Here is a 13,498-nt window from a genome sequence, read left to right as displayed (position 1 = left end):
GCAGAATAATCCCAAAGTGTTTCTATATTTAAAGGTCCTTAAAAGCAGCCAGTTATGCAATTCTTGAAAGAGTAAAGGCAGTCCCTCCTTGAAAAACTGGATGAAGATTATTTGCTGGACTTTAAATATGTAGTTGTAGAGTTAGATAAGTTAATTCTTCTCGCCTGTCCGTCCTGGGGGAGGATCCCTCCTTCATGTGGACACCCCTCAGGTTTCTTCGTTTTTTCCAGATTCCGAGAAGGGGGGTTTAAGGGCAGGAATGCCAGTTTAGTTTAGTCTGTTTAAAGTTTCAGTATTATCCTATTGAATTCTATGCATTTATGATCCTTTTTGATTTTATCTTTACTGTACAACCACTGGTACAAAGCCCATTGAGACGACTGTTGTTGTGAATTTGGGCTATACAAATAAAATTGAATTGAAAAGTACTACTGTGGAAGAACACACTCAGATATTTCGTAAAATAGATAAATCAGTCAACACTGCACACAGGCCAACAAACAGAGGACTGAGCTGGCGGCCATCTTGACATCTAATAGTGTTACGCCCCCTGCTTGCCAAGCTGGGAAGAGTAACATTTATTTGTTTATAAAGGATGTCTGGGTTGTCCAGATGGGTGTTATTTTTAAAAATATTTTACTGACATTAGCTACAAGACATCAACTCATGCGGGGTTACTTCCTGGACATACCGATTCTTTTCAACCCCTGAGTATAAGCCAGAAATGTGGTTTATGTTTCTCCAGACATTTTGGATTATTCAGTGAGACAGGCCATCAAGTCAAAGTAGAAAGATGTCTCATCGCGCCTCTCTGCATGGAACAGTGTACGGTGAGGGCATGTTTGTGTCTCTTGGTAGCACAAGTGACCTTCCTGTTGCAGACAACCCCTCATTCATTATTGAGCATTTTTCTTGCTGGTACTTGAAGCACATCAGATGTTATGAACTTAACAAGAAACTCTCTGCAGATCTAGTTGTTGCTGAACCAGAAGGGCTAAACAGCTACGAACAACCTTCAAGGAAGACTCTTGGTCTCAACCAGGTTTTTTTTTTACCACATTAATGGAATTTATCTTTTTTTTGGGTCATGTTTTTTGTAAAGCTTCAACATATCAACAAGCATGTAGTAAGGGGATCAAAATGATGTCCAAAAGAGTCAGAGATCATCCGTCCGTTGATTTGTTTCTGTAAAACTCGAATGTTTGTTTTTGTGTTTCAGCTAAACAACTAAAAATCTTCTTATAATCAGCGGGGGATAGATATGGTTGGCACCCTGGAAGGAGGTCTATAGCACAATCATACAATTGTACTGTAACACTCTACGGTTCATTTAGAGTCTTACAATTGTCATGGGTTGACTTTAGATCATAATTAAACAAACAAATGAGTCAAGATCTACTTTTTTATCTAGCACAATTCACAATTTCTAGTTACACTCCATGAACCGCGCTCACAATATTTACAGGTCCGTATTTAAATTTGGCGCTTTTTTGTCCATCTAGTGTCCTCTGCCTGTAAGCGTGGAAGTGGCTCCAAGTCAAGAATTCCTCCCAAAGTCAAAAGAAAACTGAAAGGATCTCACCTGGGACTGCGGGTCAATGCCAGGGAGGCTCACTCTGATCTTGGTCCCTTTCCAGCCACGTCCATCCAGCGGCATAAAATCCTGTTGGTCTGTTTCCGGGTGGAACTCCGTGGGCGGTTGCTCCTTAGGGTTAGGAGCAACCCTCTCTGTTCTTTAGAGGTTGCACACTTCTTAGGAGAAAACCCCGCCTTTTCTGTTTCTCTTTAACCTGGAAGCCATGACGGGTGATCACACCCCAACTGATTGCATCCAGCTGTGCAGGGGTGACGTCAGCGGCATCACGGGTACACACATACACACATACACAAAAAGAAAAAGAAAACATAGGACCTGTTCACTTTACAGGGTTTAAAAATCAGAACACAGGATACCCTTATGTGCCTGTGTCACAGTGCTACCTCTCTTGCCGTCAGCTCATCTTTGAGTGCGTTGAAAGACGTCCACCAGCTCCTCGTCCGCCCAGCAGGTGCTGGCGCCAAAGACCAGAACTCCACGGCGTAATCTGAGAAACTAGAAGCTCCTTGCTGAAACTCCTTGAAGAAACTCAGAGGCTGCCTGGTGGGACATGGTTGGATCAAATACCATGAGGAATCGGGTAGAAAAAGCTTGAAAAGAGTGACAGAGCTTGGCCCCTCTGTCCCACTCTGCTAAACCCCCGTGCTTGACCCAGCCTGACAGAAAACTCAGAGGAAAGGCCACCATGCTCTGATCAGAGAGGAACTGACTCTGGAGAAATGGAACCGGCATGAAGTGAAAAACACCCGGCAATCCTTAGCCGTCCCATCAAACAGTTCAGATGAACCCAGTTGAACTTTTTGGGAAGGAGATGGGGTAGCGTGCTCCAGTTGTGACAATTAAGGCTGACAATTCCCCAGCTGTTGTGATCCTCCCACTGGGTCAGACATGATCGGCTCATAATGTCACAGTTAGGCAAGCAGGAGGAAACCCAGATGTCCGATAGAACCACAAACGCGTTTGTAGCAGTCCAAGGGGTTTAATTACAAAAGACATATTTGAACAAAGTACTAGAGCTCAGCAAACTAGGCAGGGAACAGAACGAGCAGACACTGAAGGCTTGGAGGTCTGGATAACAGTCAGGGTGGCAGATCTGGAGGACCAGGAATGAGCAGCCCTGCCTTAATCCCTTAACTCAAGGAGATTGCTCCTTTAAAGCTGTGGCTCCCAAACTGTGGAACAAACTCCCACTTTCCCTACGCTCACTGAACTCTGTCAACACGTTCAAAAGGCAACGTGAAACCCTTCTCTACAAACGAGCTTTCCAGTCCCAACAAATGAGCCGTTGTCTGGCTGACTAGTCTTGTTTTATGTACTTTTAAAATTGTTTCTGTATTTCAAGTTCTCTTAAGCACTTTGCGACTCATGTCTGTGAAAGGTACTATGTAGATAATCTTGATTTACTGTGTTGAAGTTGCTCTCGGTGAGAAGGCGCGGGCTGGTGTGGGTTTGTCCAGAAGCCATAGCTTGGTTGCTAGTTGTTGAAGTTCAACCGGAAGGGTTGATCAGAAGGTCATGTTCTGCGCCTTGAAGGTGTGTAACAGAACTCTGCCCCAATGGTGAACCCCATTGTCATCTTGAGTGACCCTCATGCCCATGTGGGCTACGGCAGTGGCACCTGCATGGGGGTGAACCTGAACATGGGCCACGTGTTGTTTTTGGACTTGTGTGATCATCACAGTTTCCCAATATCAAACACAGTGTTCATGCACAAGTGTGTCTATTAGTGCACTTGCCCTGGCAAGAGGGTTTGGAGCGGTTTAGGTAACCATTGGCTGTGTTTCTTTGTCACTCAGGGAGAGAGGGGAAGAGATGTCAACCAATAACTAGCTCATGATGAGCTGAATCCGCTGGTGGGTGAGGAGGCCGGGAAAGAGTTGGCAGACCCAAATGTCCTGTAGAAGATTGCTGGGAACTTCTGGCTTAGCTCTCTGTCTAGAGCCGTGGTCCCAAACTACCACCTGCTGGCCAGATGCAGCCCGCCTCCACATTTGACCCAGCCCCCTGAATGACATCACAGATGCATGATTTTTTGTAAAGTGGGTAATAAGGGTTTTCACATCCTTCACACAAATCCAGAGGTGGAATTTCCTCGCTCCTAAATATTCATCAGTCAGCTGTCAGCTCTATCAGAACAAAATGGAAGCGTTTAGGAACAACAGCAACTCAGTCACTAAGTGGTCGACCACGTAAACTGATGGAGAGGGGTCAGCGGATGCTTTCAACTCAACACAGAGGATAAAAAGGGACACACCATTTTATGGGTTAAATTTTAACTTAGAAAAAACAATGAACTCAGGGTAAAAAAGAAATAAAATAAAAAAACCAACAATGTATCGCAAGAAGTAAACCCAAGAAGAAGTAACCCAAGAGTTTTAAGAGCGTAGCTTTTTCATTCAAGTTTCAAATTTATAATGTTTTATATTTATTTTAAGTTTATAATGTGTACTTTCCAATTAAAAACAGATTTTAGCATTTCTTTTTTTTACCTCCAATTTGCTTAGTCCTTTTTTCTTCCCTTTAAGCTGCTCTTGATTTGACTCCATAAACGCCACACTGATCACGAATCTGCTTCACCTTTTTGAGATGTACAACTTTATTTGCATTAAATTACCATTTTAATTTTAAAAAAGCGTAACTTTTTCCTCATACAATTGTAACTTTTTAAAAGACAAATTTAGAATTTTATTCTGGTGACATTTTGACTCCTAATTTTGAGACATTTTTGTCATAGATTCATTGTTTTTTTTCTTTTATCGTGGCCCTTATACTGTTTTAAATTTAGCACTGTTACTAGAAAAAATTCTAGTTAAAAAAGTCATTATAAAAACGTGTCAGTCCAAAACATTTTCGTAAAAGCGTGTTAATAAAACTAGAAAGTGTTTTACCTGCTGCTGCCGCTAGGTGTCAGTGTGGTCCTCCTGCAGCAGCAGCAGCAGCAGCCTCCCCTCGGCTCCGCTCCGTATATTTCCTCCCTCCTTGTGCTGCGTGGATTCATTTACCTCCTCCTGAACTGCGCTTCGGTCCACCTCCAGAACCGGCTCGGTCGCCTCGGTCTCCATCCTCACCCGAGGAGCTCGCGGAACTTTTTCCTGTAGCATTCCTCCTCACCTGATCCATCCGCGGGGGGGGTCTCCTGTCTGCAGGCAGCAGCTGCTGGTGAGTCTGTGCCTGCGGCTGCGCTGAGGTGACGTCCGTCCCGCAGACCTGCTGCGCAAACGAGGGGCTTCACCTGCCAAACTGGCGGGGCTTTCAGGGGAGGTCATGGTAGTGGGGTCTGAAAAAAGGAATCCTTCTATCCTTTCATTTGTGAAACTACACTGAGGGCGGGAAAAAACCCTCTTCTTGGGCTCCAGGAGGTAATTATTATGCAGGGGCAGTTCTGGTGAAACAAAAAGCCCCAACCTCTGAGGATTAAGGGTCAGTCGCCCCAAACAGGGAGAAGAGTGCAGACTGAGCTTCCTGAGAGGGAGCAGCTGGTAGGTTGAAAGATTGTTTGATTGGTTGTTTGATTGGTTGCTGTTCATCGTTCGGCATATGTTGCACAGGTGCTTTTGGAAGATTTTTTTACACCAGACGCCCTTCTGACACAACTCTGTTCTGATTGATTGTTTGATTGATTGTTTGATTGCTGTTCATCGCTCGGGATATCCTCTCAGGGATCCAGCTTTCACTGATTTGCACATTGCAGGTTGTTTTGGCAGAGATTTGTAGCCAAATTCCCTTCCTGACACTCAATCAATCACACCGTGTGATAGTAAACGTGTGTGATTGATTGATTGATTAACATAAAAAAATTGATTAACCAAATGACAGAACAAGACAGTTTATTCAGAGCATTTTGTTTGTTCACAAAGATGCTTTTTTAAAGTCCCACTTTGATCATCTTGTGATCTTTTTCCAAAGTGGTCCTTTTGATTATGATGACGCTGGTTTGAGCCCAAATCAAAAACCGTTGTTTTCTAGGACATTGTTTCTGCAGAGCGGCAGGAGTTCAATAGAAATTCACCTCTGAGTTTTGGGTGGGGCTGTTGTAAGATCCCTCTCCCTTAAGCTAGCTCACAGCCCTTTGCAAGCCCAACATAACATTAGCAGTGCAACAAAATGGCGAGAAATATTGTAGTTATCGGGCCGCACAGTTGGATGGATAGAGAGATGGACTTTATTAATCCTGAGGGAACTTACATATCCATTCATTGCTCCACAAAATCCACAATACATTTAATAGAAAGAAATTTTAAAAAGTACTTGAGGGACAAATAGTCATAAAAACATCAAAATAATTGAACTTACTAAAAACAGAGTAAAAATAATAAAAGTAATAAAAGTTTGAGAAAGATATCTATACATCTTCTATATCGCTGCTTCAAGCTTTTTTTAGTTCCATTGCTTCTTCTACTCTGGATTCACAATAATTTGATAGAAGAAACGCTCTGAAAAGCAATTTGGAGCTTAATTCTCTTTAAATATGTCCTCCATCATCAGATAAATGTTAATCGGAACGGATCTTTAATTGTATTCTTTTGTTAAAACGATGAAAAATGTTTGTCTTTCTCTTCTATTGCAGTCGTATACGTTTTTTCCTGTTACAAGAAAACATTAGATGTTCTTTAGTTTTGCTTTTGTGAAGCCCATCCATCCATCCATCCATCCATCCATCCATCTTCAGAGCCCGCTGAATCCCTTTTGGGGTCACAGGGTTGCTGGAGCCTATCCCAGCTACTGTTGGGTAAAAGGCCGGGTTGGTACACCCTCAACAGGTCATCAGACTGTCTCAGGGCTACGCTCTCATTCATACCCAGGAACAGTTTAGATTCACTATTTTACCCATGAAGCATGTTTTTGGACCGTGGAAGGGAACCGGAGCAAACCATCTCGTACACGAGGAGAACATGCAAACTCCACACAGACTGGACGCAGCCGGGATTTGAACCCAGGCCCTCCTGCGACGAGGCAATAGGGCTCTTCCTTTAGTTATTCTTTTCAACTTTAAGGATTTATTCTTCGATTGCACCTTGGATCACGTGTTGAGCAGTAATTCCCTGTTCTGCTGGTGGTGTTGCTGGTTTTCCTCTTGTCTTCTGATGACAGGCCTGTGGTTTGATTCCCTTCTAGAACTGCTGGAGCCGCAGGTCTCCGCCCAAAGCTTGGAGCACAGCCGCCTGTAATCTCTGTAAACCACAGCATCACCACCCAAAAATCAAGTTTCAGAATAAAAGAAAAGAACAATCCAGCTGGATTTTCAGACGCACACACTCAGTTTGGATGAGCTTCTTGTGGGGCGGAGTAATAACCAACAGTAAAACACGAGTATGTGTACTAAGAGCTCAGGGCTTCATCTATTATCATGTTGTTCTGAAGGTTATTTTGGGCCTTAACTTTATTTTTACTAAGAGATACTTAAAAAGAAAAAATAAAGACCTGGTCAACAGCACTGCAGCTCAAAATCCACAGAATCTTTCTGTGTTTCTACAGAAATAGTATTTGTCAGTCACAGATTCTGCAGGTTGATCCATGTCAAAAGCTGTCGTTGGTCAGTGATATTCCTCATAGAAACACTTCTGGCGGCTGTGGTTCAGGCAGTTGAGGAGGGCGTCCAATGATCAAAGGGTCAGCGGTTCGATCCCCGCTCCCCCCAGTCAACTGTCATGTACTTGGGCAAGGCACTTCACCCTCCCTGCCTCCAGTGTTGCTCCACTAGTGTGTGAATGTGTATGAATGTGGCGGTGACAGTCAGGGGGTCCGTAGGCGCAAACTGAGTGCATGCCGAAGGTTAAACCACGTTCAACTTTGACTAGTCAAGGACTTGAAAGTGACGTATGGATGGCGCTCCTTTTATTTCACCAAAGTGTCTTTATTCAGGAGATTTGCACCGCTTCAACATTTCCCACCACGCCTCTTCCAGCTGTAGGAGGCAAACATGCGCTAGTCAACAGATGAGGAGGCCCCTCCCTGCTCATCCTGTGTAAACTAAGGGCAGGGATGCCAGTATAGTTTAGTCAGTTTGTTAGTTCAATTTAGTATTGTCCTATTGAATTCTATGTATTCATGATCCCTTTTGAGTTCGTGTTTCACTTTTTCAATTACCGATATGAAGCCCATTGAGACGACTGTTGTTGTGAATTTGGGCTACACAAATAAGATTGAATTGAATTAAACACCATGGGGTTAGTGTTAGTGTGTTCTTGAACACGCGTCACATGCCTCCTTCTGTGTCTTGGAGTTCGAGAGACTAAATGTAAAAAGAATCTAGGAAACTCCATTCTATCATAAAAGTTCACCTTAATGCTTTGTAGTGTAATCCCAGTTGTCAAAGACAGAATACAAGGTTTCACTGTAGCTATTTTGGTCCATTCCTCCCTACAGATCTTCTCAAGAGCTGTGTGTTTTGGGGCTGTTGCTGGAACTCAAACTTTCCCCTCCCTCCACAGGTTCTGTGTTGGATTTTGGTCCAGAGACTGGCTAGAACACTCTAGAACCTTGTGGGGCTTTTTACATAGTCCCTCTTTCTGGATCATCCAGATGGTCTCTGGAGAACTTTAGACGGGTCTGTCTGGACATGTGCTGGTTTAGGCAGAGGTACCTTTTGAGCCCTGGAGGATTTTAACCCACGGCAACTTATTGTGTTACTTTGATAACTTTCGTTGCGTTAGCTCCAGCTCTTTTCAGGTCAGTTCTGTTCTGAGGTGCTTTCCTATCTGTGCTTCAGATACTTTGTTCCATCTGGTGAGATCATTCAAGGAGCCCCAGGTGGAGGGAGAGTGTCAGTGATCTTGTATTCCTTCCATTTTCTGGTAATTCACCAACTGTTGATCTCTTGACTCCAAGCTGCTGGCTTTTTGTAGATTGGTTCATTCCAATCTTGTCCAGGTGGACTATCTATTCCCTTCTATTACCATTTTGCCCCTGTGTGGGGCGGCTGTGGTGCAGTGGTAGGGCAGTTGACCTCTGATCAAAATATTGCAGGTTCGATTCTCGTCTTGTGTCGGGACACATGGGAATGTGTGTCGAAGTGTCACTGGGCAAAACACTGAACCCCACCGTGCCTCTGGTTGTAGGCGGGCGCCAGTGTTCGGCAGCAGAGCCGCCACCAGTGTGTGAATGTTTGTGTGTGAATGGGTTTGTGACTGCAAAGTGCCTTCGAGGAAGGTAGAAAAGAGCTCAACAGGTACAATCTATTTACCATTAGGTAAAGTTAGGCGACTGAGCTGAAGTCTCAATAAAAGACCTTGATAGGCTAATAAGTGGAACTGCAACTCCATAGTGTTTAATTATTTGTATTTTTAAGTCATTTACCTTTTTTTTTGTTGTTCTTAATATTTGAGCAAAACATCAGTGGTTGTTGTTAAACTTCAATAGGAATCCATTATTTCATGTTTTTATCTGACTGACTGCAAACATGGTGGATGTAATATTAAAAATGTGTTAAAGTTGGACTTTCAATTAAATCAGGCAGTAATACATAATTGAGGATTAAATACTGCTAATTAATTAATTGCCCTGCCGGTTTAGCTCGTGCTGGTCTGCGGCGCCTTCCGTCCGTGAAACCCGGGTTCGACTCCAGGCTGTTCCCTGTTCCCTTCTCTACCTCTGTGCCGGTCCCAAGCCCGGTTTGAGAAGGTTGCGTCAGGAAGGGCATCCGGCGTAAAACATTGCCAAGTTTCCCATGCGACTTGTTCGCTGTGGCGACCCCTGATGGGAAAAGCCGAAAGAGAAACAAACAAATACTGCTAATTAATCCCTGATTAATATTTGGGGTGTTTTTTTTTCTTTTAGGAATGGTGGGTTTTAAATGACTTTTAGGCTGGAAAACCGTGACTCTATCTGGCAACACTGGCAGAGATTAAATGACGATTTAAGCATTTTTTAAAAAGTGGTCAAACGAAGCAGCGTGATCCGAGGGGCTGTGAAAAGAGAAAAAGGCAAAGAGAAAGGAAACTTCCAGAAGTGCTGAAAGACAAATAAAACAGGAGAAACAAGCACAGAAAAAAAGGTTGTTTCTTCTGCTTTTTTAGTAAAACTTGACAAATTACAGAAAAAAACAGAAAATTATCATTTGTTCCTTCTAGGAAATGAGGGATTAACACATCAGTGCATTTAATGTAAATGTTTTTACAAGTAAAAAAACTGTATATAATATAAAAAACATTTCTTTAACATTTAAATGTTAGTTTTTAGATTCTCATCAAAACATTTGGATTCTTGACATTAGTGTTGCTTAAAAATGGACCAGTAAGGAAGTTATTGGACATTCTGCCCTATAGTTAAGGATTTTATATAAAAGTATTAAAACAACCGCTGCAGAGGGCCCCATGTTATAGATCTTCTGGAGCCCCCATATGCTAAGTCCGCCAGTCTGTGGACAGGTGTCTTTTCTACAGATAACTAGTTAAAACAGGTGACAGTAATACAGGTAAGGAGTGGAGGACAGAAGAGCTCATTAAGAAAAAGGAAACCATTATGGTAAATAATAATCGACAGTACATTATTTGGTTTATTTGTTTAGGCTGAGTTGGTTAAGCGCAGGGCTGGCACATGTGAAACGAGGGTTCAATTCCATGGGGGAATCCAGTGTGGGTCCTTGGGCACCCATGACACTATATATCACTGGAGACACTGACCGACCTCCTTGCGTTCAAAACAGGAAGCACCTGCTGGTCCCATGAAGTAGGGGTGCATCCGTACGGATTACTAGCAAAGACTGTAAAAAAAATGGACAGATGGAGATGTCGAGACGTCACCTTACCTCCGGCTCTCACAATACGGGCGGCGCCCCGTTGAACTCAGTCGACAGTGATTGGTCCGAGTCGCTCTGAGTCATCATATCTATGCCAAAATCTGTCGCCATTGTCTTACATAAAGTTGTGCTGAAAACTTCCCAACAAATTCTCGTTTTTGGCTCCAGTTGGTCACAGTTCAGTCCTACGGCGGGCAAAGCTGTCCTGCTCCTCACTGTCTGAGGCCACCAAACTAAATATAACAAATATACTTTTAGCTCCAGCAATCTGGCAGTCTCTTCCCAATGTTCCCCCTGTCACTGCATGTCTTCCGTTAGACTGGATCCAGGGGAGTTGGAGTGGATAATGATCCCCCTGTTTGACACATAGAGATGCCAATGTTTCCAAAAGTCTTTAGACCTTATAAAACTTTTTTTTCTGTAGACATCGAGTGAAACTTTACCTTTCTTGTGATTTATATTTTTACCACTGCCTTCTAATTTGAAGCTGTCACAACCTGTGCTTCTTGAGGAAACATCCCCCCAAGGGAGTTTAGGTTTCTGTTGGGTCTGATTCAGTACATGTGATGTGTGTGTGTGTGTGTGTTGGTGTGTGCACGTGTGTGTAAGGGGCTGAATGATGAAGTGGACAGAGGCCATAAATGGCAAAAATGTGAAGGATGATCGTCATTGTGGAGACAGACTTGTGTTTTCCTCTCTTCTGGTCTGAATCCCTGCTGCATTGTGGGAAAAGGGAGGATTTCTGTTTTGAGCACAAATGAAATGTCAAAAGAAGGAAACCTAGTAGGGGTGTAACGATACGATAAAATCTCAGTTTGGTTCGGTTCAGAATTTCATAGGGCTAGGTTTGGTACTGCTATTTTATGAACTATTGTTTTATTGTTATTTATTGTGTGTGAATTTCTCCCCTGGCAGATTAATAACGTTTGTATGTCTGTCTTAGGGTTGGGCGATGTCCCCTAATTTGGCCGTTGAAGATGTTTGCTGTCAACCATCGGGATGGACGATGACATCGTCGGGGGGGGGGGGGGGGGGTATTTTTTACATTTTTCGTTCTTATATAACTGCTATTCGTTATTTTGCTTTTTCATTTTATTTCCCAACTAATGGTTAATCCGCGATGATCCAGTATAAACTGAGGGAAGTGACTTTAACAGAAAAAGTAACAAGCAAAATAGAAAAGTAGTCCGCTCCCGCACTTAACTAGCGAAGTGGACCGGCGGAGGGCGGATTTACAGCTTTATGTTTGATGGGAAGGGGGGGGGGTACATGAGCGGTATGTGTGGGAGATTTAAGACTGCGATCCGTCCCGTAGCTCCAAAGCTAATGTTGTTAGCCCGTGTGTTAGCATACTGCTAATCCTGGCTACGTTCAGAAAAAGCACTGACCACACGGATTAAAATTCAAATGATGAGCGAACATGTGTTTCATAATAACCGTAACATTATTAAAAGCACATTTAGAAGATCGTCTCGTATTTTACCGAGCTGACATGTCAATGTATATAGCCGCTCGGCGCTGTTATCGTTTTGTATTGAATTGTTACCTTCAATAAAGTTTGGAAAAAAAGCCGCTCGGCGGAAGTTGTATCCTCTTCCGGTTTTCAAACTGCGCATGTGCGAATACTGCGCGTGTGCGAATGATTTATTCCGACCGAAATTGTGACCTTAGTGAACGTTTTTATATTCTGAAAACATTTTTCTGGGCCCATGTACACGGTTGGATTCTAATCCGACCATTGATCCCATCAAGATATTTTGTACATGTAACCGCGGCTTATGGTGTCGACGCGCAACGTGGCGGGGGCGTGGCATCACGATGGTGGTCTCTCCATCGGGATGTCAGTCACCCATCACGATGGACGATGATATCGTCCATCGGCACAACCCTAGTCTGTCTGTCTGTCCGGTTCAAAAAGGCAGAAAAAAATTACTTACAAAATGCATTTATTGGTTTTACATAACAGTAAATAAAATGGACCTATGCAGATGATCTGCTTAATAAAATCAGAAAAACTATTAGCTGCCAGGAACCAAAAACGTTGTAGACCTGATTGTTCCGGTCGTTGATGCCGTTTTAAGTTGGTTAACAGATTGGATGTGTTACTGTGTTACACTATCTTTGTGTAACATTGTCAACACACAGCATTCCACTTATCCAATTGTCTTTTTCCTTCATGCATGCTGACAACAAAGCCAAATTGTCCCCCCCACACAGGAGAGCGTAAGGAGATGGGGGGGGGGGGGGTCCTCATCTCTGGCCTGGCGTTTGCATTAGCCATATGTTGACATGCTAACTGTCCGTCACCTAATAGCGTCTTGGAGGAAACTCACGGCTAACATTAGTTCCTCCTCGGCGCAAAGTTAATACAGTGGCGACCTGGGGGTTAGCCCCGCCCAAAGCCGCTAAGACTCATGGGAAGTGAGAAATCTTGTGTGTTGAATCCTTAACCATCACTGAGAGAGCTATGAGGAGAAGTGAGGTTCATGTTGTTGTTGCTGTTTGTGTGTGTTCATAATAAATGGGTTTATTGCTGGAAAGGAGAGTAATCTATTTCTCTGTCTACTCTCTCTCTGAAACTGTTTTATGGGCGAGTGGAGTATGAGGCAAGGACAGTCATCGTAGCTAGTTAAATAGCAGCTCGGCTCTCGCTTCCCCGCTACGAGTGACAAAGCAGCTGGAACGTTACGATGAATATGCGGGAAAAAAGAAAAAACATACCGAAATGGTACAGACGTGAACCGAACTGAAACTGCCGTACATGTCCTGCTGACATGTCTTTAGAAAAGGAATTCTAAAACTTCCAATGTTTCCTAGTTTTTGTTTATTTTAATTTGTGTATCTTGTTGACAGTGTAAAGCTATGTACACGCTGCTGCCATCGGCAACACGCGTTCAAGTTGGCACTTCTTACGAAAATGCTATGTAAACGCGCCTTTTGGGCTCCGCGTGCCAAACTCTTGTGGTCACGTGTAAACGCACAAAACTTGTAACCAGTGAACGGACGTTTCCAGCCAAACTAAGTCGGACTTTAAATCAGATTTGGAAGTGATACGGTGAAACTCACCAAACTCAGCAGCAACAAGTCTGATTGCTTCTGCGTTTAAAAAATAAATCAAATTAAGGCCACTTGCCTGACATGATGGTAGTCCACATGCACAATTG

General features: G+C 43.3%; 1 protein-coding gene across 2 annotated transcripts in view; it reads left to right on the top strand.

Annotated features, from left to right (window-relative positions):
- Nucleotides 1-4,594: 4,594 nt before the first annotated feature.
- The window catches only part of rerg (RAS-like, estrogen-regulated, growth inhibitor), a 72,452-nt gene continuing 63,548 nt past the window's right edge, over nt 4,595-13,498 (top strand). Inside the window, exon 1 of one of the 2 annotated variants that reach the window (XM_011490862.4) lies at nt 4,595-4,756. The gene's annotated coding sequence lies outside the window, so the exon portion shown is untranslated. Of the gene's footprint in view, nt 4,757-4,844; nt 5,077-13,498 lie in introns of those variants that run through there. The other variant, XM_011490863.4, reaches the window with a different exon arrangement.

The sequence above is a fragment of the Oryzias latipes genome, chromosome 23 (genome assembly GCF_053564925.1).
Source record: "Oryzias latipes strain Hd-rR chromosome 23, Olatipes_Hd-rR_3.1".
NCBI classification, from domain to species: Eukaryota; Metazoa; Chordata; class Actinopteri; order Beloniformes; family Adrianichthyidae; genus Oryzias; species Oryzias latipes.
The sequence above is the reverse complement of the archived record's forward strand: the minus strand, read 5'-3'. Positions and strand labels throughout refer to the sequence as shown.